At 46.8% G+C, this 27,692-nt stretch overlaps 1 long non-coding RNA gene across 1 annotated transcript; it reads right to left on the reverse strand.

The window, feature by feature from the left end:
* Positions 1-1,936: 1,936 nt before the first annotated feature.
* Positions 1,937-3,070, reverse strand: LOC146802521 (uncharacterized). Its single transcript, XR_014967405.1, has 3 exons — positions 3,003-3,070; positions 2,306-2,362; positions 1,937-2,074 (listed from the first exon to the last, which is right to left on the reverse strand). It is a non-coding gene; the product is annotated as an uncharacterized LOC146802521 (long non-coding RNA).
* Between the last annotated feature and the right edge of the window lie 24,622 nt (positions 3,071-27,692).

Genomic DNA, 27,692 nt, shown 5'->3' on the forward strand with positions numbered 1-27,692 from the left:
TCATCTAATCCCTGAGCCGCCACCTGATAAAGGAGAGAGGAGCTGAGCAAAACAAAGTGCTCCACAGCTCCCCTAAACCAGTTCTGACTGGTATCTCCAGGCCCTGTGCTGTGACACAATGGGTTTCTTGGTATCAGTCAGTCATAAAAGCTATATTCGACAATATGTCATAAAAGCACAATCCAATACAGAATAAATGACAAATATTATAAAATTGATAAAACAGGAAATTTTTCCTCAATTAAAAAGACCATAAAACAGATCAAAAAGCAACAGAGATAAAATTCATAAACTCGTCACCGGACTCTATAACAATGTGAAAATAGTAGCAAACAAGTATACATTCGTAGGCAGGGTAACATGCATGGGTCAAAGTGGCGCCATCGCTTTCGATCTTATTATCCATGCCCAACCTAGAAATTTGGCAATAGCTATGAGAAGTGGAAGCCAAGTTTCGGTGCAAATCAATCTAAGGGCAACCTCACATTTTCGAGTACCCAAAGCACGGCAAATAGGAGCCAGCCATATGCGCCGTGGAATAGTATAAGCTGGGCACACAAATAGTAAATGAGCCAAACACTCCACAGATACATGACAGAGGGGGCAGGACATATCAGCTGAGGTCCCCCAACTTGCTGAAAAAGACTTAACAGGTAGTGTGCCAAATCTTAATTGGAACAGGAGCTTTCTATCAAGAGGCTTTGTGATAGTGTCCCAATAGGCTTCTAGCCTTTGAGTTGGTTTAGCCATAAGGAATTGGCCTGTCAGCGTCGATGGATCACTATTCTTAAAAGTGTTGGCTTCCACCCAACCCCAATATCTTTCCTTCAATTGCACTTTTGATGGGAACTGCTTTTTTCTGGATTCTCCCAAAGATCAGCCATACCAATATTTTCCAGCATCGATTTATGATTCCGTAGCCATTTAATTTTCTTGAATTGGTCAACTCTTATTAGGTCTTTAAAACCCTCAGCATAGGAGGACAATTCTGGGGTTGACCAAATTCTTCGCCAGTATAATAAAGGGCGGAGTCTAGCACTGTCGGCCAATGCCTTCTTTCCTAGATCGCTAAGTAAAGGCAGTACTGGTGTACTTTGCGGGAGGTTAATGATTTTTCTTAAAAAGCTATTTTCAGCAACAGTCAATTTAGACAGATTTTTATAGCCCCATAACTCTGCCCCATGAAGAACTGCACTAATGACTTTCATATTGTAAATAGTCAGGACTGGGCTAACTGGTTTTGTAAAAGATGCTTTAAACTCAGCTAATAAGGTTCCAGCTAGCTGTCGATGTTTTAATGTAGCCATATCCAGTTGTTTGCCCCATTTCATATGCCTCTGTATCTCAAACAAATAGGAGGAAAGGGGGGGGGGGCTATTCAATAATAATCTCTCTTATTATTATTAGAGGTCCAGCATACATGCCCATCAATCAGTGAAAACAAAGAGGTATGCAGTTTCTAAAGTAAACGCGAGGTGTGTTAGAATGACTTAAGGTACCAGGGTGATACTGTGACGATGATATGATAAGCAGGAGTGAAGACTACTCCTTTTGGAAAAGAAGACCCTCACACACCCAACAAGCGGGTGTCTTGCTTCATCACCGGGTCTTTGCTCCTTATCGGGCCGGCGGTGCAATGCCCGATCAGGCACCCAATGGGGCCTTCCTATCGGAGATCTTTATTTCCAACGCCGATGGGTGAGGTGTGTGGGGGAAGCGAGGTTAATTATAGTAGTGGGTGTAGGTGCATGTGAAGTGAAAGAAAAGTGTAATAAAACAGGGGTAGGTGATCTACTTAAAACAATTTTAATAAAGCATGGTCACCATCCTGATTAAAATCAAAATAATCCGCACATCTCTCACCTTTAGGTGTGTGAGTAAACGTGCTAAAAAAGATCAAAAGGTCAACATGTTTCTTGCCTTATAATGTATTAAAGGGCAATTCTTCAGGACCAAGGAAAAAGGCGGCTACCTACACATTTTTGGTGGTGGCCACAACCTCTAAGAGGTATCAATGGTGGACACACATACAGCACCCTAAAAATGTGTGGTACCGTGGGTAAGCGAACACAACCTGCAGATAAAAGGAAGAATAAGATAAAAACATTATGATAAAAACCAATCCGAGATATCAGGTTAAATTCAGACAGTTGGTAGTGCCAAAAATTAAAACCGTGACATGCATCGATTGTAGGAAATGTATTGTCGGACTTACTGAGGGCTAAAAGCAGCACAGGATCTACTAACTCAAAGACCTGCACAAGCATGCTGTGTCAATTACTCAAGAGTAGTTTGTACAACTCACCTTAATAGGCTGTGATAGATGCGAGGCCAGGGTGGGAGAACACTAAATTTTAGTGTCCTAAAATGTAAATATAAACAGCAGATAAAACAACAGACAGGTGAAGGACAAGGTAAAAACAAAACGCATTGTAAGGTATAAGAACCTGAGTTGTAAGAAACTCATGGTGTATTAGAATGTCGAAGAAACAATCAGCAGCTGAGACCCCTGAGAGGTATGCACAGTCCTAGTGGTGAATAATGCAGTGCAACTCGAGGGTTACAGAACGATGTTAGTCGCTCAAGGAGCAAATCATGTATGAGAGTCTGAGTTGAGTCCCTCCAATCCACTGCAGAAAGTGGTGCTAAATAGCGCGAAACCAAACCAAACATGCTCTACGCCAAAGTACACATCGAGTCTGAGTTAAGTCACTCCAATCCTGAAACATAAAGTGGCGCTTCGTAGCGAGAACCCAAAAACATGCTGTACGCCAAAGTACACAACGAACAGAGGATCGCATATGAATGATAGTATAATGCCACAGATCATGGGGCAGTAAGATATCCAATAAACCTAACGCATATGTTGTGCACGTACAACCTCAATGGGCGCGTACAACCTAACGCATATACTGCGTGCGCACAAACTCTAATGGCCAGAGTTTTGAGGATATCAATGCAGGCAACCTCGTGGTAAACGAAATGTACGTTTCAATACTCACAGTTCCGTGTTGGGGACAAATGCCGTGTACCTACAGCCTCACGAGCCACTGTAGTCTGGTAACCGCACGTCCGGCTAGTTCCTAGTTATGGGAACACGTCGGCGTAGAGCACGGGTGCGTGGGGGGCGGGAACCTCCGGTCGGGGCAGGCGTACTTCTGTGATAACATCTGGGCCGCTAACCTCGCCAGTGAGTAACGGAGGGGGCGCGTGCGTAGTTGTTCAGGTAACTCGTGCATGGAATAGACAACCATGGCGCTCGATTGAGCGTGGAGTCACCAAGAGGGTAGAAGGGCATCCATTGGCATTGCGGCAACCGGATCAACACCAAATTTCCAAGAGAATGTAGAGTTATAAAATAATACAATGATAAATGTTGTAGAGAGCTAATAATTGTTAAAATAGAGCACATGGTCAAAAATCAGTAATGCGGTTTATTAATCTGAGAAGCCAGTGAATTTCATTCAGCTAGAATAATAGGAGGCAGCCAAACAAAACAAACCAGAATTCAAGTAAGCATACTGCACGGGATGTCCTCGTTAAGGCCAGTGGCATCTGCAGCCAATCTCAAGACCCAACGCTGTTCAAGTCTAAAGAGGGCTTTTTTAGACATGTGTGGGTGGGATTCAAGGACAACCCATTGGAATGAAGTAGGGGCATGTCGTTCAAGTTGATAATGGGTCGTCATGTTGGTGTTCGTTTTTGCGCATCTGAAACTACTTTTATGTTCCAGCATGCGGGTCTTGACTGCACGAGTAGTCATACCTATATAAGGTAGACCGCAAGGACATGTCATCAGATAAATGCAGTTAGATGAGTTGAAATTGGTGTGTTTGCAGATACTCCAAATCAAGCCGTTAGGAAGTGTCAATTCTTTACTAATGCGTGTCTGGGGACACATAGAGCATGTCCCACAGGGATAATGACCCTTAACAGGAGGCAAATCCCACAGCATTCTTTGTGACCTAGTAGTGGGTTTCTTAGGTCTGGTATGTATTAGTTAGTCCTTAACCCCTTCAGCGCTGCGCGGTTTCCCCCGCGGTGCTGAAGGGTTCGAGCGCGGGCGGGGCCATGACGGAACGGTTCCGTCATGAGCACAGCTCAACCGATGCTCATGACGGAACCGTTCCGTCATGAGCATGGAAGGGGTTAAGATTACTAGTACGTTTAAATGCAAACCTGGGGGTGGCTAAATCCAGGTCGCCAATATTGAGGATCCCCCAGTGTTTTTTAATGATGGATCTGATCCTGTTCGAATCAGGGGTAAAAGTGGTGACACATGTAATGGATTGATCAGGTTCCTTGATGACAATGTCTAATAAGCTCTCTCTGTTATTATTTCTTGCTCGTTTGCGAGCCCGTGACACTACTTGTTTGGGGTAGTCTCGTTTGATCAGATCATTCATGAGGGTTGCGGACTCTTTCTGGTAATCTGCCACAGAGCTGCAGTTCCTCCTGATGCGCAAAAATTGCCCGAAGGGCAGATTTTACTTCAATGACTTAGGATGATAACTGCTGAACAAGAGGAGGCTGTTCCTGTCTGTTGGTTTTCGGTACAGACTCGTAGTAATCTTGTCTCCTTCAAGGCGAACAAGTAGATCCAAGAAAGGAACTTCTTTGTCAGAGATAGTGTGGGTAAATCTCAGATAAGGGTTTAAGGTGTTGATCCAAGTACAGAATTATGTACATTTAGTGTAGTCTCCTCTCCAAAGGATCATATATCCCTCTGTATGACAACCCCAAGATATGTATATTCTTTTACCTGCTCCAACGGACGTTTATTTAGCAGCAATGTTCCGCCAAATGATCTATGGGCGTTAAATGTCATATATTTTGTTTTAGAGACATTTATTTCTAGGCCCCGAAGTTGGCAAAATTCCTCAAAGAGAGATAAAGCACGCTGTAAGCCGCTCGGTGTTTTTGCTAGTAACAGCGTATCATCGGCGAACATAAGAATCGGAATTCTTACACCCGCCAATTTTGGAGCATCCGTTGGAGTATTTTCCAAGAATTTTACTACCCCATTGATAAAGATGGAAAACAAGGTTGGGGCCATCACACAGCCTTGTTCACCCCTCTTTCCACTCCAAATGGGGGGGGGGGGTAACCTGTCCCTGGCTTCCCCACCTAATTTTTGCATATGTGTCCTGGTGGAGTCTAGCAATGAGAGATAATAATGTATGGGGCATTCTCAAGTCTTACAAAACTCTGCATAATCTTTTGCAGGAGACAAGGTCAAAGGCTGACTTTAAATCTACAAAGGCAGCGTACAAGCTGCCTTTTTCCAAAACCACCGTCTTCCAATAGGGTAATGTAAAATTAAAGGTTTGATCGATTGTGCTAGTACATGCCCGGAATCCAGCCTGAAAGGGAGATAAAATATCTTGGGCACTAATCCATTCCTGGATTTTATTTAACACCAAACGACCCATAATCTTCTGTGATGAATCAATTAGACTTATGGGTCTATAATTCTCAGGTAATGACTTGTCACCCTTTTTATAAATTGGAATTATTTCAGCTCCCTTCCATGACTCTGGTATCGGCAAACCTTTAGCAATTTCATTCATTAAAATCAGGAAGTAACGGTTCCATATGACTTTGTTGGAGAGGAATGTATCGGCTGGAATCCCATCAGGACCTGACGCTTTACCACCCAGCAAAGTACCTAAAGCAATATTAACATCATCTGCGTTAAAAGCCGGTTCGTCAAAATAAGTATAGAGAAGCTCAGGTATCTCCCTGTCATCTAAGCCACCAGCATATTGGGATTGGAAGTACGTTACCCAATGATCTTGGCTTACATGGTTTGCCAACTCTGATGGACATCTCTCTCTACCCCATTTTACCACATCCCAAAATACTTTTTGGTTTTTATTTTCACAGGCCCTTTTTAAGTCCAGCCACCTTGTATCATCCCAACATTTTTTTGCCAGGACCAGGGCTTTCTTGTATTTCAACCTGGCTAGCCGGATCTTAGGGATATCACCTTCCCTGATGGCGAGCCCCAGTGAACTATGAGCCTCCTTACAATCCCTATTGAAGCATTTGCTTCCCTTCTTTTGTTGGATACCCTTGTTTTTAGCTGTTTTAGAGAAATAGGAGCGAAGATGAATGAAAGACTCAGCATGAAATCCAGTAAGCATTTCAGTGGGTGCCAAATGAGCTGAAAGTTCTTCCAAGTCTAATACCGCCTTACCTACATCTAGTGAAATACTAGCTAAAACTTCCGGTTTTGCTACTAAGTTTACCCATTTTAAGCGTCTCATATCATTTGTGAGAACTAGGTCTAAGGTTGTCACCTCCCTAGGGAGCTGAGGAACGCCTTTTTCAACCATTACCTCAAAAGCCGCGGATAAAGGGTTGTGATCACTCTCAACCCGTTCAACTACCTTGATATCCTTTGAGGCGTGCCAGAACTGACAATTAATTAATATATAATCAATACGACTTTGACTAGAACCATTATTAAGTACATACGCCAGCTCCATCTGACTGAGTTCTACCATTTAATGCCCTTAATCCTCTCTCCATACAGAGAGAGTTCATTTGCACCACTACATCCGTCCATCTCTTTACCGGATTTAAATCTAATTCTGGGATTCTCCAGAGATCATCTTCAGAGTCATAAAAATTGAAATTGCCATTTAGAAGGGGCTCGAAGGTCATATTAAAATCGCCTGCTAGTATTACCTCAGTGCCCGTGGAATGTTGGCCAAGGAGTGTATCTAGGGCTACTAACACCTCAGATTTCCTTCTCTTTGTCCCCCTTGCATAAACATTATAAACATCAAGTTTTTCAGCCATTTCCCACAACAACCTAATCACTAGTATGTCCTTGTTATTACACTCAAGGACCTGGACCTTAAAACCAATCTCTTGGCGCACCTAAATTACCTAACCACCTGAAGGTCTGCCCTTCCCACCATTAATTGCGGGGACATAATAATTCAGAAAACCTACGCAATGAATTGAATCCAACGCCCAGGTTTCTTGAAATAGGCAAACATCGTGTTGATCAATAAATGAATGCCACTCTGGCGATATAATCTTGGAGCTTAGACCAGCTATGTTCCATGACACCACAGATAGTTTAGACATTAGAGTTTTAGATGGACATAGAGATCTCCCCTCAATCGCTGGAATACCATAGGAATTTGAGAACTCAATAGCTCTCTTTGATGTCAATATAGAAACAGCAGGAGAGACCATACTAGTGAAATAGCATGATGATTAATTGCCTCTATAACTCCTCTAAGAGCTGGTACATCAATGTTGGAGGAAGGGGAAGTCATTATGCATTCTTCCTCATTTGAAGAATGAATACAGACAGGGGGGACCCTGGTACGATGTTTAGCCAACTGCAACACATTTGTTAGTCAGTCATTAGAATGCAAGTTTGAGGGTCCATCTGATGTAAGGTCAGCAAGCCTGCCGGGGCACTCCTGGCCTGATACAAATGGAAAACATCTGAATTGTATTGAAGAGTGGTCCGGGGAAGATGTACGAAACTCTAGGGCCAACAAATTCTTAACCAGAGCATGATCTCTTAATGTTAGCTCTATGGAATCCCAAGGATTTGTCCTGGTAGAAAGTCTACGGGCTCTCGTAATATCTTCCCTAATAATAGAGCGACAGCCCCTAACATGGCGAATCCAGTGGATTGCTTTATTTGTGAGGGAATCTGTACTTTCTCTGTTAATCCCGGTGTTATATTTAGGGACGTTAATCATATAAATTTTTGGTCCCCGGTCCAAATCAGTGCCCGGTGATGTAAAGCCTTGTTGTCTATATTTATTTCGATTGGTCCCTATACCTAGGTTCACAGGACATCTAGTTTTCAACTGTGAAAGCTGTGATTTTAAAACAGTAGCATAAGAAGGACCGCCCAATTCTACAATAGATCTATTCTCTTCTCCCACAGTCTGCGAGTGTGCGGTAATGGGCTTACTCCGTGCACCCTTAGATGTTATGTCTGGACGAGTTTCCTGTTTAGATGTTGGCATTGATTGCTCAAACTGCATCTCACTGCATTTAGGACTTTCTACGGGATAAGGGATCCTATGCGTCAAGAGGTCAACCTTCACAGTCAATTCTACTAGCTGTGTACGTATTAATTCTACCTCTGATTTTAATTCACTAAAGAGGGAGAGCAGACCCCGAGAGACATTAATGTTATCTAAAAGAGATGCAGGTGGGGAGCTACATGGTAGTAACACAGAGTTATTCAAATGAACATCCCCCGTTTCTTGTTCATGCAAATCTAAAAGGGGAGCAAACCTATTTGTACAAACAACCGGAATTTCCCCTTTATCAGCCTTACTCCCACCAGGGGCTTGACTCTTGGCTACAAAGCTCTCATTTTGTTGCTCTACGGTGTCTCCCTTGTTAGATTTATGAAACATTGACGGGATTATTATCTGCTGACATATGGTAGATTTAGGCAAATATAACTTATCTATATTTGGTTCAGCGCTTGTAGCTTGAGTACATGTGTCACTACTTAAAATAACCTCGCAATCATTGATCAACAGATCAATTCTATCCAAGGTACAATTATTAGCGGTTACCTTCTGCTTCAAAGATTTCTCAACCCTTTTCCCCTTGGATTCTCTAGCGCTGCCCCCCCCCCCCTGCTCCATTCCACTATTCCCATCCATTGTTTTCCTTTTCCCCATTTTCAACCCAGTGGGTTAAGTTATATTTAAAGTCCCATACAAATATTAGGCTCTACCCCTATGTCAAATAGAATAAAGTCTTCTCAGTTGGATTACGCGTAGCAACAGAGGGATGGCAAGACGATACTCTGTCCCTCAGTACTGTTCTCCAAAGAGTACAAAAATGAGAATAATGGGTCAAATTGTGAGAAACTGTTTCACATGTACAATTTGGGCAAGTATGCAACTCACCCGGCTGAAGGGACCTTGGTGCCAATCGAAGGACAAAATAAAACCAAGAGCCCTGGCCCAGCCTGGCCTCTTTTGGGCGATGACGGGCAAGGACGGGCCCGCCCTAGGCCCGGGCTTTGCCCGGGCGCCGCCCGCGTGCGTCCCGCGTGTTTTTCGGTGCTTTTGTAGCGCGAGGTCAGCAGGAGCACCTCCCTCCAGGGAGCAAGGAGTTCTGGGACAGATAGTCCCCCTGTGGCAGCAGCAGCGGTCAGCGCGTCCCACGCAGCGGTGTTTGTCGGCGCTTTTGTAGCGCGAGGTCAGCAGGAGCACCTCCCTCCAGGGAGCAAGGAGTTCTGGGACAGGTAGTCCCCCTGTGGCAGCAGCAGCGGTCATATTAGTCTTTAACAGATTAAATAAATGACAACTTTGACATTTTGAGTGTTATTCTGCGCTTCCCATGCTCTTGGGTGACTGGGTTCTTCCCCTCTCTAGCTTTAGAAGACCCGCTCTTGGTATAATTATAGGGGCGGTGACCCCATGAAATTGTTCAGTTCTGGTGCTGTTCGTGGTGGGGCGTGCTGCTGCTGGGGCCCAGGGGGGCTGCCATGAGGGCTTGCCTCTCTGGGCCCTTCCTTGCCCCTGGATACCTTAAGGACTTCTTTTTGGGACCCTTCTGCCTTGTTTTTATTCTAGGACCCTACAAAGACTTTGGCTGCACTTTTGTGCCCTGGGAGCGTTGTGCTATATTTCTGTTATTTTCCCCCAAGAGAGGAGAGAGTGGGGCTATGCAGCATTGAACTGCAGCCCTTGGTCAATCAATCAATCAATCACTCAATCAAGGCATTTATATAGCGCGCTACTCACCCGGAGGGTCTCAAGGCGCTGGTGGGAGGGGGGCCTGCTACTGCTCGAACAGCCAGGTCTTGAGTTGCTTCCTGAAGGAGAGGTGATCTTGGGTCAGGCGGAGGTGTATGGGGAGGGAGTTCCAAGTCTTGGCTGCCAGGTAGGAGAAGGATCTTCCTCCCATGGTGGCTCTTCGGACGCGTGGAACGGCGGCGAGGGCGTGGCTGGTTGAACGCAGCTGGCGGGTGGGAGTGTAGAAGGTCAGGCGGTTGTTGAGGTACCTGGGGCCCAGGTCGTGGAGGGACTTGTGCGCATGGGTGAGGAGTCGGAATGTGATTCTCTTACTGACGGGGGCCAGTGCAGGTCTCTCAGATGTCTGGAGATGTGGTCGTGTTGGGGGATGTCCAGGATGAGGCGTGCGGAGGCGTTCTGTATGCGTTGGAGTCTTTTCTGTAGTTTGGCTGTGGTTCCGGTGTAGAGGGTGTTTCCGTAGTCCAGACGGCTGGTGACGAGAGCCTGGGTCACCGTCTTCCTGGTTTCGGTGGGGATCCATCGGAAGATCTTTCGGAGCATGCGTAGGATGTTGAAACATGAAGATGAGACGGCGTTGACTTGTCTGGTCATCGAGAGGGAGGAGTCCAGGATGAAGCCCAGGTTGCGTGCATGGTCCGTTGGTTTGGGTGCGCTGCCCAGGGCAGGGGGCCACCAGGAGTCGTTCCAGGCGGAGGGTGAAGATCCGAGGATGAGGACTTCCGTCTTGTCCGAATTCAATTTCAGGCGGCTGTTCATCATCCACTCTGCTACGTCTTTCATCCAGTCGTGCAGGTTTGTTCTGGCGGTGGCTGGGTCGTTGGTGAGGGAGAGGATCAGTTGGGTGTCGTCGGCGTAGGAGATGATGTTGAGGTTGTGTTGGCATGCGATGGCTGCGAGGGGGCTCATGTAGACGTTGAAGAGGGTGGGGCTGAGTGAAGATCCTTGTGGTACGCCGCAGATGACTTCGGTGGCCTCGGATCTGAACGGGGGGAGGTGGATTCTCTGGGTTCTTCCGGCGAGGAACGAGATGATCCACTCTAGTGCCTTCTCTTGGATACCGATGTTGCTGAGGCGCTGTACAAGGGTGCGGTGGCAGACAGTATTGAATGCTGCGGAGAGGTCCAGGAGGATGAAGGCCGCTGTTTCCCCGTTGTCGAGTAGGGCACGGATGTCGTCAGTGGCTGCGATGAGGGCAGTCTCGGTACTGTGGTTGCCTCGGAAGCCGGACTGCGAGTGGTCGAGGGATCCGTTCGTCTCGAGGAAGGCGGCGAGCTGCTTGTTGACGGTCTTCTCGATGACCTTGGCAGGGAAGGGGAGGAGCGAGATGGGGCGGTAGTTCTTGAGGCCGGTGGGGTCTGCTGATGGTTTCTTCAGGAGTGCGCTGAGTTCGGCATCCTTCCAGCTCTCCGGGAAGGTGGCGGTGTTGAAGGAGCAGTTGATGATATCCCGGAGTTGGGGTGCGATGACGGAGTCGGCCTTGTTAAAGATGTGGTGGGGGCATGGGTCGGCTGGTGATCCGGAGTGAATGGTGTTCATCGTGTGGATGGTGTCTTCGGTGCTGACCGGGGTCCAGGCGCGGAGGGTGCTGGTGGGGGGTGTCGGCTCGGTGGTAGGGTGCGTGGTCTGTGGTCCGAAGCTGTTGTGAATGTTGGTGATCTTGCTGTGGAAGAATGAGGCGAGAGAGTCGCAGAGGTCTTGTGAGGGCGTGATGTCGTTGTTTTCTGCGCTGGGGTTGGCGAGCTCTCTGACGATGCTGAAGAGTTCCTTGCTGTTGTGTGCGTTGTGGTCTAGTCGTTCCTTGAGTGCAGTCTTCTTGGTGGTGTGGATCAGCTGGTGGTGTTTACGGGAGGCGTGCTTGAGAGCGGTCATGTTGTCTGTAGTCGGGTCTTTGCACCAGGCTTTCTCGAGGGTGCGGTGGTGAGGGAATCCCTCTCATAGGGATTTCCCCGTTATGCCTACTGCGGCGGTTGCCCACCTAGCATGTTTCATTACTTCGCCGGTGCCTACCCCGCTTATTTGTATTTTAATTTACGGGTGCCCACCCCGCCAATGCTTTTAAATTAAAGCGGGATCCCACCCCGCGTTTCACCGCCACCGTTCGGGAAGAGTAAAGCCGGAAGCAGAAGTCCGGCCATCTGCCTGGTTGTGGGCGGAGCCGGCGACGCATGCCAGTGCCTCGCGGGCTCCACTTCCGCTTCCCCCGGCCGGGGAGAAGCCGCACATAGCCTCACGGGCTCTTTTTCAGCAGGACCCGGTCCTCGGTGTTGCCGGTGTGCGGGTCTCTCATAGAGAGGGGAGAGCCCCGCGGATTCCCTGCACCAAGCGAGAGAGGACCCGGTGAAAAGGAGGCCGGGAGAAAGAAGGCCGGTCTCCGCTGCAGAGTGGAGTCATGAACTGGTGAGTGGAGCCAGTGGGGAGGGGGTCCAATATCGAGGCACGTTATCGGTGCCTGGCCCCAGTGTTGTTTCCCCTGAGCGGCACCGCCAGAGAACGGGCCGCTCCCACGTCGCTTGCCATGATTATTTTCAGAGCCCCGTGTGGCTCCAACGAAGGGGGCATATTTGTGTTAAGGGCCAGAGGGGCCCGAGTTCGCTCCCACAAGGGCCCAATAGTTTAGGGGCCCCTGAGGGCCACAGTGCTTGGGGGCATTATTTGTTTACAGAGCCCCGTGTGGCTCCAACGAGTGGCATATTTGTTTTCAGAGCCCCGTGTAGCTCCAACAAAGGGGGCACATTTGTTTTAAGGGCCACTGAGGGCCCATGCCTCATTTTAACATTCCCAGCTGCCCAGGAAGTAGTGGACAGCTGCACCGTTTAGGTTATTCTTTATTGGGGGACATGTCGTCTAAGCTAGGAGTGAGATGCACTCCTTCGCCCCCATCCATTCACAGCTGCGCAGTACTTAGTGCCAGCTGCAACGTTTAGTCCTGCTTAGGCAGCGCGCCCTGACTCTTGGACATAGGGCATTTGAGCCCCTGTTGAGATGGCCAGTTGGCTAGGGGGACTGTGATATGTGTAGGGCGCCAGGCCCTAATGTGATTATGTGGTGCTATGAAATGCAATGTTGGTACTATGTTTTATGCACCCTGTTCTATACCTCTAAATGTGTTCCGATGATTATGATGTTGATTTGCATAATGTGTTTATGCTAGTGAGATTATGTTCCACTGTGTGATTTATGCCCCTAATGTGTGTTATGCTTAGGAGGTTAGGGTCTAATGCGTTTAAACTTATGAGAGAATTGCTTAATGTGTTTATGCTGGTGAGGTTGGCGCAGAATGTAATTCGTGCCTGATGTGATACTGTGCATAATGTAGTTTATGTTACAGGCTGATGCTGAGTACAGTGGTTACCAGTAGTTACTGGTGGTGTTCTATGGTTATGATAAGTTCTACACCTACTAAGTTCACTTTGTGATGGTTCTGACAGTGGTCCAGTTGGCCCTGTCAGGTGTAAATAATCCCTTGTAGATATGACCTAGTGCCAGGTGGCACCATGTGCAATATGTGTTATGATAATACAAAGCCTATTTTTACATATAACCTCGTGTGGAGTTCCTTTTGTAGTGTGCCTGGGATGTTGTTGCTGGGTGCATGCGCAAATGCTTTACACATGGCCTCCGGGATAAGCCTGACTGCTCGTGCCAAGCTACCAAGGGGGTGAGCAGTGGTTATCTTTGGCGTGTAATTCCCTTGCCCTGACTAGAGTGGTGGTCTCTGCCTGGCTTTGGTGCAAGCCTTAGCCAACCAGAAATCCCATTTCTAACACCCACCACCAAAAGGGAGTCATCACTGGAGCTTGTTTGGTCCTCGGCAGATGAATATGATTATGACCTGTCTTCAGTGTGGCTCCCCTCATCCGCCGTGACACTGGGCCCCTCTTTCTCCTCCACACTGGACCCAGTCTGGCTAGCTGCTTCCCCTTCGTACGTGGAACTGTCTCCTCCAGTAGCCATTGATGATGCTGTGAACAAGGATGAGAAAGAGATTTACATCAGTCATCTGCATGGACTTCACACATGAGTATCATCACAACACATCACAGAGTAAGAATATGCATCATTTTTTGGCAGGTTTTAAATCCTTACACATATGTGAACATGGCACTTGTCAGTCTGCCAGTAAACTATTGTTCACAGACACATGATGGCATATGAAACATTGGTTAGATGTATGTCAAACACCACAAACCCATGTCATCTACAACACTATTTTGCAGGTTGTCTGATCTGTAATTCTCAGGAGGGCCATGTCTCATCTTCTGCAAGGGAGTCTGGAACTGACACAGCAAATTGTATGCCCACATTATGAATGTTTAACTGTCAAACATACCTCCATCCACAGTCATCATGATGGGCACCTATGTCTTGAACGTCAATGCTCTAATGGTCTGCATGTATGACAACTATGAAGTAAAAATATTGCATACTCTAAAAAAACAATGTCCGACACTATGTCTGAATAGTCTATACGGAATCTTGGTACTGGAATGGTACATCTCAAGTTTACAGTCAGCACTGTCACAATACTGTATTTACTGCTTCAGCTAAAATCTGTATGTGTCAAGTATAAATGTCCACTATGTGCTTGACACAATTTGAACCCTTTTACAAGCTCATGTTGTTCTACTTACCATCCGAGTGTGTGAAGAAAAATGTCTGTCTAAATGAACATTTTACAGCTCTCCAGAAGAAAGTAATGCAGCATACACTGAGCTGTTCAAGCCACCAGTATGCACAGTCAAGGGATGATACACACATGTGTTGTCTTGTGTATCTGAGCCAAAAGCCAGACATTAGCTGTATGTCCATCACTTGCATATTGACCACCTGTGTCTTGCAAAGAGTGGCACATGTACTCACTGTCACCGAGTCTGACCCATTTTTTTCCACATTACCATGGTGAAAGTGTTTCCTGACACACAAAGTCTTATGTGTCAGTGTATGAATGGCCTGAGTTGGCAGACCTGTCCTTGGTCCACGTCATACATGTGATTACACAGCGCACTATGTATGGGACAATACATTTTGACCACTTATCAATATGATTTGTCTGAACATTGGTCTCACCTGCTGCATGGATGTATAGCATTGTTAATGCACACCTGTGTGCACCATTAGCACCATTTTAAACATATATGTATGTACCACACTGAGTACAGGTCATACATCAGTGAATGTGCTGACACATGTCAGACAATTACATCACTCATGATGGTCAAATCCATGCGCATGTTGTATATAGTCTTGAACACATGGACATTGGACTACAGCCAATAGACAGGACCTAAGTGACACACATGTCACTGACGGAAATGGACACACCTGGCCATCATTAGTCAATGGGGCATAGTTACATTTTGGCCATAGAAGTGTTGTCTTAGCAGACAGACGATCTGTGGGAAGGGTATAAGGCTGAGGGAGTGCAACATGCCTGTTAAACATAGTTTTACAACATGACACATACTCACCCCCTCCTTGCTGCTGTCTGGCCTTCAACTGCCATCCAGGTCAGGGAAGACCACTGTTAGTATCCGGAGCATGTGGGGGGTCAGGGTCCATCGTCCACCCCTTTTGCGAGGAGGTGACTGCTTCAGCTGAACCATTGCAATCCTCTGGGGCCAGCCAAGGAGGTCCTGCCACCTCTTCTGGCAGTGGCGGACGTGGTGTCTGAATACCCCCAAGGATCTTACTGACCGGACAAAGTTCTTCCAAATTTCGGCCTTCTGATGGGCGTCGACCTGCAAGGATGACATGGTGACACACCATTACTCCATATGCTACATGTTTATGCATCACTCACATGGACATATAGGAAATAGTTAGAATGGCAGATAATGTCTCGAGGGTAGCCAAGTATCATCATGGGCAAGTTTCCTGTGTGAAAATCTCCATCAGAAACATGAGAACAGTGCAGAAAAGTCAAACCCACTACGCACTCTTCTACATCACTGTACCTGTCCAGAACCTAAATCTACACACTGTAAGACTTACATTAACTATGTTTGCATGCTTGCCCTTGGGGATCTCAATGCTAGTAGTGCATGTTTTTACACATGGCCAGTAATGAAGGCAGTGTAATCAACACTCACTTGCTTCCCTGGTTTGTCATACAGCTTGCTGTACTGTGGAAGGAGGCTGTCCAGCAGGACCTGGTTCTCCTCCTCTAAGAAAACAGGTGCCCTCTTCACAGTATGTGCTATTGTAGCTCGCAGAGGATGCAGAGACAGCAGCAGAGAGATTTTGTAATGCAGTGTAGTGCAGGCAAGTAAAGTCTCTGGGGAATAGACAGACTTATATCTGTGCGTCCAAAGCGATAAGTCTGAGTCATTCACATTATCCGAATTTGTCCAATCCATAACATTGCACGCATCGGACATGCCTACTGTGACATTGAAAATATATGCATCCTAACAATAGTTTATACATTGATGTTGAAAATATACGCATCCTAACAAACGTGTATACATTGGAATTGTGAGGTAACCGATTCGGATTGCACGTGATTCATACACAAAGCGAAACGAGCGTCTGTCACAATGATGACCAACAGCCAATGTGTGCTCGGTTCGGATGCGGATAACGCATCCTTTGAATACTCACCCGCGACGTTCACCATGACGACCAACAGCCACATACTTGCCTGTCTCTAAACCTTCCCTTTTCTACTTATTAGTCACCCCTAAGGTAGGCCAAAGGTCAGGGTGCATTGTATGTGAATGGTAGGACATGCCCTGATGTGTGTGGCTTGTCCTGATAGTGAATTACAGCCAATTTTGTTTTTCACTATTGCAAGGCTATCTGTTCCCATAGGCCAGAATGGGCAGTTTGATTATAACATCTTATAATCCTAACTGAACCTAGGAACAAGATGAGAAAATAAAGTTAGTATGCCTGAACTCAGAATGCTAAAATACATCTTTTAGTGTGAGTGATTTTTACATTCTATGTTTGAAGATACCACTTGTAGAAAGTAGGTATTTTCTTGCCTAACCATCCAGCACGCCTCTGCTAGGTTTGTGTATTCCATGTCTGGTTTGTGAGTGACAGGGGGCTGGAGAGGGCCTTGGCTCCAGCAGTCTGATGGATCAAGGTGGGGCTGAATGGGACCTGCATTGAATAGAGAGTAGGGGGAGGAGACTTCCTTTCAGTTACCTGGGCCAGGTCGGCTTTCAACAATACTGTATCCACCTCCTGCCAGGAAGCTGCACCAGGGAAGGCAGAGCTGGTTTTGGCTGGCCACAGACTCCCTCTGCCTTCAGAGGACAAAGGATTTTGCAGTAGAAATATTGAGGCCCAGACCCCAGATCTTTCGATCACTTCTGGGAATCAAGACGAACCCTTTGCCAAGGAGAGAAATCAAGGAAGCTGAAGGAGGAGACTGACCCTTTGCTGTTTGCTGTTTGGGGTTGGCCTGCAGTGGTTACTTATTGCCAAGGAAAGGAACTTTGTGTGTACTTTTACTATCTTGAGAAATATCTCCAAGGGCTTGAAGTTGAGCTTGCCACCTGTTCTGAAGACACAAAGACTTCACCACCAGCTCCCCATGAATTTCCTTGCTGATAATTCTACCTGCAGTGAGGTGCCTGCTGTTGTTTTGGGCTCTCTGGAGACTGCGTATCACTGGAAGCTGGAAGCGCGATGCAATGAGGAAGAAGCGTGTCGCCGCCGAAGCAGTTGCTGTCGCATTGCCGAAGAAGCATTTCGTCACAGCAGCAGCTGCCGTCGCATCACCAAAGAAGCATGTCGTCACCGCAGCTGTTCGCCGTCGCATTGCAGAAGAAGTGTGTCGCATCACCAGAGACGCATGCCGCCGCTGCAGAGTTTGCCATTACATCATCGGAGAAGCGTGTCGCAGGGCCTGTTGCAGCTCCAAAATTCATTGATTTTGCCGCACGGCCACCAGGCGTGCATGCATCGCATCCACGTTGTCGCATCTCATCAAAGACACCATTTTGTTGCCTCGCACTGGATCATCACATTACATCAAGGTGCCATCTTGTTGCATCGTAACCGGAACGCAGTAAGAAACCAACACATCACCTCCTCGCCGGTAAGGAACCGACGCATCACCTCCCCTATGCTGCAGTAAGGAATTGACACTTCACCTCCCTCAAAGCAAGGAACCGACGCATCACCTTCCCTGCGACCCTTTTGTTTGTTTTGCGTGACGCATCCAAGGTACTTTGAGAGTAAAGTGTTGCTTTTACCGTCTACATTGAACTAAGCTATTTCTACCATTTTAAAGTCATATTCTTGATATTGCATTGTGGATTTCTGTCATTTGGTCTTGTGCTAAGTCTAGTAAAGATTACTTATTTTTCAAACTGGTGTGGTGTTCATTTGTAGTGTTTTCACTGTATTACTGTATGTGTTCACAAATGCTTACACACTTCCTCTGAGATAAACTGGCCTGCTTGTGCCAAGCTATCAAAGGGGTGAGGAGGGGTTATTTTAGGAGTGTAGGCCCCCTACCCTGACTAGAAGCAAGGGCCCCTACTTGGTCAAACTCCCATGATGAGCCAAGCTTGATAAGCACACCAAACATTGTTTATGAGCAACATCACAACTGTGAGTGAACACTTCACAGATCACCCTCATAGGCTTGGACACAGTCCCAGGGGATCATTGTTGTAACACAGGTTATGTGCACCACAATCACAGCTATGTTGGACTGTGTGTTAGAAAGTGCATTGTGTTAAGTTATTGTGATTAAATCCACTGTATCTGAGACTTGTACAATGCAGACACTTCATTGTTGTTTTTTTACATTATATGTATCTGACAGATCAGTTTATATTTGCCATGTGAGTTGCTGTTGTATCTTTGTCTCACAGGCATAAATGGATGCCTGTCAAATAAAAATGTGCAACACATTCTGAAATTTTGGGGTATGTGATAGTATATGTATGTTAGACATGACATCATGCCAGTGTCTACACTGTGACAGTGGTGTGCATGGTGACACGCTGTCTGTATCTAGTATCCCACCTAGGTGGCATTACATGATCCAGCTCTGTGTATCTTTAAACCATTTGATAGTTGTTACAAACCTCTGTGTTTGATACTTTATTAGGTGTGTGTTGAGTATGTGATGTTTGACCACATGGACAGTAACTTGGTGCCAGAATTTCTTCCACAGAAGCAGATGACTAGTCCCAAATCCCCAGCGCTGTTGCCGAGACAGAATAACTCTATCTCGACACCCACGGGGGGAAAGGAGAATGGGAAAAGAAAGAGAGACTGCCTGTGATCTCAGGAGCTGCCACCTTCTCTATTCAGAATATTCTATGTTAATTTTCTCCTTGTTCCTTCTAGATTCTGGACAGATCTGGCGAACCTGCAGAAGAGGGGGAGAAGAACATCCTTACAATTCTATCCTCCCTATTATCTGGGGTTCCTCTCTCTCTCCATGTTCGAACATAATCTACCTGAAGTTGTCACAGTCTTGCCTCTCTCTTGTCGGTAGAGTGAATGGTGTTCCTGAAGTGTTGCGACTTATGTTTACATCTGAGTTGCTGTACAAGGTCTAACTCTCTGGAATGTTGAAGAACTGCTGCGCTCTTCTAAAAGTCTTCTGTGCTTCAAAATAGTCACTAGATAGGTGAAGCACTTGCCTTCTGAAAAGTCATTTATATACATATATCTCTTCAGTCTCCTGTACCAATACAAATGTCTCTGCCTTACTTGGTCTCGCTGTATGCTTGAATGCTCTCTGGACTCACGGCCATGAACTCTGACTGGAAACGAAAATTCTGCCTTCTGAGCTCGACGAAGACTCGTTACAAATAATTCTCTCTCTCTGGAACTCTGACAGAAACTTTTAGACGAATGCCTCGCTAGAGCATAAGGAAACTCAAAAAAACTAGTGAACTCTATCCTGGGGAACGAGTTCCCGGTGTGCACACCCTATATATTCTAACGGAAAAAATTAGGAGGGGGAACTCTGACTAGAATTTAGTCTTTTCACAGGAACAGCTGAGAGACACAGCTGTCGACGCCGGATTCCTCAGTTGAAGTGCGCGGCTCACTTGGGCGCTCGCGCGGCAGATTGGCTTGAGCTCGAGCCTTTCTCCTAAAGACCAGAGCGGGTCATATCGAACTAATGGCAGCCGCCATCTTGGATAGGGTTCAAACTGGTTTGCGCAATCAACAGGAGCAATTTGTTAAACAGAAACCACAGATGGGGATGCAGCCTTCTAAGCTTAACGTGCCGAAACACCATAGTCTTTCTAGGAGCAAAAGTGGTAAGTGTGCAAGCAATCGAGTTCCTGACAGTACCTCCCTCCAAGGATCGCCCAACCAGTTTTGGTTTGTTAGGAAAGGTGTTATGAAATTGGTTCACTAATCTGGAAGTGTGCACATTTCCAGAGGGCTCCCAAGATCTTTCTTCTGGACCATAACCCTTCCAGTCAATTAAATAATATAGTTTCCCTCTCTTGATCTTCGAGTCCAGAATTCTTTTGACTTCATATTCGGACTGAGAATCTATGGTTACTGGATTCGGTGGAGAGGTTACTCTTACATTTGCTGGCCCCTTTTTTAGCAATGACACATGGAAAACAGGATGGATCTTCATTTGGGAGGGAAGGGAGAGTTTCACAGTTACAGGATTAACAATGGTATTTACTTTGAAGGGGCCCAGAAATCTAGGTTGAAATTTTTTGTTTCCTTTAAGACTTAAGTGTTTAGCGGAGAGCCAGTCTAAATTTCCTCTTGAATATTTTGGGTTCGACCTTCTCTTTAGATCTGCGTACTTTTTATAAGAATCTTTAGCATGTGCCAAGTGTTTTCTGGCTGACTGGTATGTCTCTAGTATTCTCTCACTGAATTCTTTCACGGCGGGTACCTTGTCATTAGATCGTCCTAAAATTATGTTTGGATGCCTGCCTGCATTCAAGTAGAATGGAGAAAAACCTGTGGAAGCATGAACCGCATTGTTGTATGCAAATTCCGCTGCCCAGATAAGTTATGGCCATTCCCCATCTTGATCTAGAAGGTACAGACGGAGGTATTGTTCAATTTCTTGATTCACCCTTTCCGTCTGGCCATCTGTTTCTGGGTTACAACAAACAATTGATGGACGGAATGCTGACAATGCAGACATTCTCCCCCAGTCAAAAGATCTGGGTTAAATCCATCATTCTTTTGCCCACTACGCCATCCCAGTTTAGACATGGCCATATGCAAATCAGTCTTGACCCTGTGCCTCATGGGAACAGTCCAGCCCGAACTGCCAAGCCATGTCTTCCCTGGACCAGAATCAAGCATCCTAGGACCATGTCTAAACTGGGGTGGCGTAGTGGGCAAAAGAATGATGGATTTCACCCAGATCTTTTGACTGGGGGAGAATGTCTGCATTGTCAGCATTCCGTCCATCAATTGTTTGTTGTAACGCTTTTCGCCCTAAGTGGGATGGGTATTCCCAGACGTGGGACCCGTGCTCACTACGCCACTGGAGTCAAGCTATCCTGGCTGATGACGGCTGATAGCCAGAAACCGGTCCTAGGATGCTTGATTCCGGTCCAGGGAAGACATGGCTTGGCAGTTCGGGCTGGACTGTTCCCATGAGGCACAGGGTCAAGACTGATTTGCATATGGCCATGTCTAAACTGGGGTGGCGTAGTGGGCAAAAGAATGATGGATTTAACCCATATCTTTTGACTGGGGGAGAATGTCTGCATTGTCAGCATTCCGTCCATCAATTGTTTGTTGTAACGCTTTTCGCCCTAAGTGGGATGGGTATTCCCAGACGTGGGACCCGTGCTCACTACGCCACTGGAGTCAAGCTATCCTGGCTGATGACGGCTGATAGCCAGAAACCGGTCCTAGGATGCTTGATTCCGGTCCAGGGAAGACATGGCTTGGCAGTTCGGGCTGGACTGTTCCCATGAGGCACAGGGTCAAGACTGATTTGCATATGGCCATGTCTAAACTGGGGTGGCGTAGTGGGCAAAAGAATGATGGATTTAACCCAGATCTTTTGACTGGGGGAGAATGTCTGCATTGTCAGCATTCCGTCCATCAATTGTTTGTTGTAACGCTTTTCGCCCTAAGTGGGATGGGTATTCCCAGACGTGGGACCCGTGCTCACTACGCCACTGGAGTCAAGCTATCCTGGCTGATGACGGCTGATAGCCAGAAACCGGTCCTAGGATGCTTGATTCTGGTCCAGGGAAGACATGGCTTGGCAGTTCGGGCTGGACTGTTCCCATGAGGCACAGGGTCAAGACTGATTTGCATATGGCCATGTCTAAACTGGTGTGGCGTAGTGGGCAAAAGAACGATGGATTTAACCCAGATCTCTTGACTGGGGGAGAATGTCTGCATTGTCAGCATTCCGTCCATCATTTGTTTGTTGTAATGCGTTTCGCCCTAAGTGGGATGGGTATTCCCAGACGTGGGACCCGTGCTCACTATGCTACTGGAGTCAAGCTATCCTGGCTGATGACGGCTGATAGCCAGAAACCGGTCCTAGGATGCTTGATTCTGGTCCAGGGAAGACATGGCTTGGCAGTTCGGGCTGGACTGTTCCCATGAGGCACAGGGTCAAGACTGATTTGCATATGGCCATGTCTAAACTGGTGTGGCGTAGTGGGCAAAAGAACGATGGATTTAACCCAGATCTCTTGACTGGGGGAGAATGTCTGCATTGTCAGCATTCCATCCATCATTTGTTTGTTGTAATGCTTTTCGCCCTAAGTGGGATGGGTATTCCCAGACGTGGGACCCGTGCTCACTACGCCACTGGAGTCAAGCTATCCTGGCTGATGACGGCTGATAGCCAGAAACCGGTCCTAGGATGCTTGATTCTGGTCCAGGGAAGACATGGCTTGGCAGTTCGGGCTGGACTGTTCCCATGAGGCACAGGGTCAAGACTGATTTGCATATGGCCATGTCTAAACTGGTGTGGCGTAGTGGGCAAAAGAACGATGGATTTAACCCAGATCTCTTGACTGGGGGAGAATGTCTGCATTGTCAGCATTCCGTCCATCATTTGTTTGTTGTAATGCTTTTCGCCCTAAGTGGGATGGGTATTCCCAGACGTGGGACCCGTGCTCACTACGCCACTGGAGTCAAGCTATCCTGGCTGATGACGGCTGATAGCCAGAAACCGGTCCTAGGATGCTTGATTCTGGTCCAGGGAAGACATGGCTTGGCATGTTCGGGCTGGACTGTTCCCATGAGGCACAGGGTCAAGACTGATTTGCATATGGCCATGTCTAAACTGGTGTGGCGTAGTGGGCAAAAGAACGATGGATTTAACCCAGATCTCTTGACTGGGGGAGAATGTCTGCATTGTCAGCATTCCGTCCATCATTTGTTTGTTGTAATGCTTTTCGCCCTAAGTGGGATGGGTATTCCCAGACGTGGGACCCGTGCTCACTACGCCACTGGAGTCAAGCTACCCTGGCTGATGACGGCTGATAGCCAGAAACCGGTCCTAGGATGCTTGATTCTGGTCCAGGGAAGACATGGCTTGGCAGTTCGGGCTGGACTGTTCCCATGAGGCACAGGGTCAAAACTGATTTGCATATGGCCATGTCTAAACTGGTGTGGCGTAGTGGGCAAAAGAACGATGGATTTAACCCAGATCTCTTGACTGGGGGAGAATGTCTGCATTGTCAGCATTTCGTCCATCATTTGTTTGTTGTAATGCTTTTCGCCCTAAGTGGGATGGGTATTCCCAGACGTGGGACCCGTGCTCACTACGCCACTGGAGTCAAGCTATCCTGGCTGATGACGGCTGATAGCCAGAAACCGGTCCTAGGATGCTTGATTCTGGTCCAGGGAAGACATGGCTTGGCAGTTCGGGCTGGACTGTTCCCATGAGGCACAGGGTCAAGACTGATTTGCATATGGCCATGTCTAAACTGGTGTGGCGTAGTGGGCAAAAGAACGATGGATTTAACCCAGATCTCTTGACTGGGGGAGAATGTCTGCATTGTCAGCATTCCGTCCATCATTTGTTTGTTGTAATGCTTTTCGCCCTAAGTGGGATGGGTATTCCCAGACGTGGGACCCGTGCTCACTACGCCACTGGAGTCAAGCTATCCTGGCTGATGACGGCTGATAGCCAGAAATCGGTCCTAGGATGCTTGATTCTGGTCCAGGGAAGACATGGCTTGGCAGTTCGGGCTGGACTGTTCCCATGAGGCACAGGGTCAAGACTGACTTGCATATGGCCATGTCTAAAGTGGTGTGGCGTAGTGGGCAAAAGAACGATGGATTTAACCCAGATCTCTTGACTGGGGGAGACTGTCTGCATTGTCAGCATTCCGCCCATCAATTGTTTGTTGTAACGCTTCTCGCCCTAAGTGGGATGGGTATTCCCAGACGTGGGACCCGTGCTCACTACGCCACTGGAGTCAAGCTATCCTGGCTGATGACGGCTGATAGCCAGAAACCGGTCCTAGGATGCTTGATTCCGGTCCAGGGAAGACATGGCTTGGCAGTTCGGGCTGGACTGTTCCCATGAGGCACAGGGTCAAGACTGATTTGCATATGGCCATGTCTAAACTGGTGTGGCGTAGTGGGCAAAAGAACGATGGATTTAACCCAGATCTCTTGACTGGGGGAGAATGTCTGCATTGTCAGCATTCCGTCCATCATTTGTTTGTTGTAATGCTTTTCGCCCTAAGTGGGATGGGTATTCCCAGACGTGGGACCCGTGCTCACTACGCCACTGGAGTCAAGCTATCCTGGCTGATGACGGCTGATAGCCAGAAACCGGTCCTAGGATGCTTGATTCTGGTCCAGGGAAGACATGGCTTGGCAGTTCGGGCTGGACTGTTCCCATGAGGCACAGGGTCAAGACTGATTTGCATATGGCCATGTCTAAACTGGTGTGGCGTAGTGGGCAAAAGAACGATGGATTTAACCCAGATCTCTTGACTGGGGGAGAATGTTTGCATTGTCAGCATTCCGTCCATCATTTGTTTGTTGTAAATCTGTTTCTGGGTGATAGCTTGTGGAGAGTCGTGAATCGGTTCCCAACCGCGGCAAAAAGGATCTCCAAAACCGAGAAAGAAGCTCAGGCCACTCGATCGGAAATCACAACTACTGGGATCCCATGAGCTCTAACTATGTGTTGAGTGAACAACTGTGCCAATTGTTGGGCCGTGGGAATTCTTTTTAATGGAATAAAGTGACTCATTTTGGAGAACGTATCCACGAAAACCAAATGGTATCAAAACCTTGACTGCTTGGCAACTCCACAATTAGGTCCATGGTGACTGTGTGCCATGGGTATGGTGCCGTGGGGAGGGGCTGTAATTCTCCCTCTGTGGCCTGTCTATTGCTTTTTCCCCTAATGCATTTCTCACAAGAGCAGATGTATTGTCTCACTTGAGGGGCCATAGCTGGCCACCAAAAATATCTCTTCAACAATTCTGTAGTTTTCAAGACTCCTTTGTGCCCCGCTAAAGGATCGTCATGGCAGGCTTGTAGTGCTGACTCTCGCATTTCCTCAGTGGGTAGATATAAGGTTTCCTTGACATAAGGGAGATCATCAATAACTGCTCTCTCATCGTCTTCCAGAGCCCACCTCTGCATTTCTTCCTTAGACATCGATTTCCGAATCTTTTCCTTGATTTCGGAGAATTGCAAGGCACATATGAATTTTTCTGCTGGTATTATCGCTTCATCCTTGGGCTCCTTGAGTTTTGGAATTGTTCCCAATCTTGACAATGCATCTGCCTTCCCATTCGCCGATCCAGGACGATATGTGATCGTGAAATTGTAATCAGCGAAAAAGAGTGACCATCTCAATTGTCTGGCTGTTAGGGTCTTGGCTGACTTAAGAAATTGTAGGTTTTTATGGTCAGTGAACACGGTGACCACGTGACGAGCTCCCAGCAGATAATGCCGCCATTCCAAAAAGGCATCCCTCACAGCAAGCAACTCCTTATCTGCGATGGAATAATTTATTTCAGGTGGAGTCAACTTTCTAGATCTAAACGCCACTGGGTGAAGTTGACCCGTCTCCTTGTGTCTTTGAGATAATATGCCTTCTATGGCCCTTTCCGAGGCGTCTGCTTCGACATAGAAAGGTTCTCCAGTATCAGGGTGAAGAAGAATGGGTGCAGAGGTAAAGGAATCCTTGAGAAATTTGAAGGCTGCCTCAGCTTCACAGGACCATTGGAAGATCACCCCTTTTTTCAAAAGTTTGGTAATGGGGGTCACTTGTTTAGAGAACTCTTTGATGAAGCGTTGATAAAAGTTGGCAAAGCCAAGGAAGCTTTGTACTTCCTTTACGTTCTCAGGGGATGGCCAGTCCAAAATTGCTTGAATCTTAGCGGTGTCCATGGAAATTCCTTCTTCTGACAGAACAAATCCTAAGAATTCAACCTTGTTTACATGGAAGGCGCATTTCTCAAGTTTCACGTATAAGTTATTTTCCAAGAGTGGTTGAAGGATTGCTCTTACATGTTGCACATGTTCTTGAGAATTCTTGGAGAAGATTAAGATGTCATCGATGTAGACCACAGCAGTGTGATCTAGGAATTCCCTTAACACGTCATTAACAAAGTGTTGAAACGCGGCTGGTGCATTGCATAAGCCGTACGGCATCACTTGGTATTCGAATAATCCAAATCTGTTCCGGAAGGCAGTCTTCCACTCATCTCCTTCTGCAACTCGAATCAAGTGGTACGCTCCACGAAGATCCAATTTAGTGAAAATCCTGGCCTCCTTCACTTGATCAAGAAGCACAGAAATGAGTGGGAGGGGGTACCTATTCTTGACCGTGACCTGATTCAATGCCCTATAGTCTATACACGTTCCTAACTCTTCCTTCTTCTTCTTAGGGACGAAGAACAAAGGAGAGGAAACTGGTGATTGGGATGGACGGATGAATCCATTGGCCAAATATTGGTCCAGGTATTCCTTCAAGAACTGATTTTCCTTTTCTGTAAGCGCGTAGATCCTGCTACAGGGCAGATTTGCTCCCGGCTCCAGTTCGATCTTACAATCGTAAGGCCTGTATGGAGGAAGTTCTTCTGCCCTTGCCTTATCGAATACTGCCTTCAAATCTTCATACTCCTGAGGAAAGGACACTGTTTCTATTGCTCCAATTACAACTGGTTTATCAGCTAAAGACTTTGCCAGGGAAATCTCACCACGCTCAGTCGGGGAGTCATAACAGTGTCTTTGACAGTAGTTAGAATCAAGTTTAACGGTCCTAAATTCCCAATTGATCTCTGGGTTGTGTTCCGTGAGCCATGGTAAGCCTAAGATTAGCTGGAATTGAGGGGCATCTATGAGGTTGAAAGAGATATGTTCGAGATGTCCTTGACCATGTTTTAACTCTACAATTTCGGTTTCATCTGTGATTGGTCCGGAGGTCAAATTAGTACCATCAACAGCACGGACTGGTTCTGCAAACTTCTTTCGAATGAAACTTATTCCTAATATTTTGGCATATTGTATGTCACAGAAATTTCGGGTCGCTCCAGAATCGATCATCACCAGTACATCCTTAAACTCCTTTATTTCAAATTTTAGGTTAAATGATACTGTAAGATGTGGGGATGCGGACTGTAAGGTATTCGCCAAAAGTAGGGGTTCAAGAGTCGACTTGGGTGGGTCTACCATCAGGGCAACTCCCTTCACTGATGGGACTTCTCTTTTGACGGATTATTTGTCTTGGGTTTTTTAGGACATTCCCTTACAAAATGCCCCGATTGTCCACAATACAAACATAAATTTCCTGATCTTCTTTTCTCTTTTTCTTCCTTGGAAAGAGGCCCTTGTACACTACCTATTTGCATAGGTTCTTCTGCAGTTCGCACGTCTAGGTTCTTGGTGGTTTCTGATTTACTCCGATCGAACCGGGGAGGAAATGGTTTGAACTCTCGCCTCCGTTCCGATTTTCTCTCGTAAAACCTTTGGTCTATTTGCAATACTAAATCAATAAACCTTGAAACTCCT

The sequence above is a fragment of the Triturus cristatus genome, chromosome 8 (assembly GCF_964204655.1).
Source record: "Triturus cristatus chromosome 8, aTriCri1.1, whole genome shotgun sequence".
NCBI lineage: Eukaryota > Metazoa > Chordata > Amphibia > Caudata > Salamandridae > Triturus > Triturus cristatus.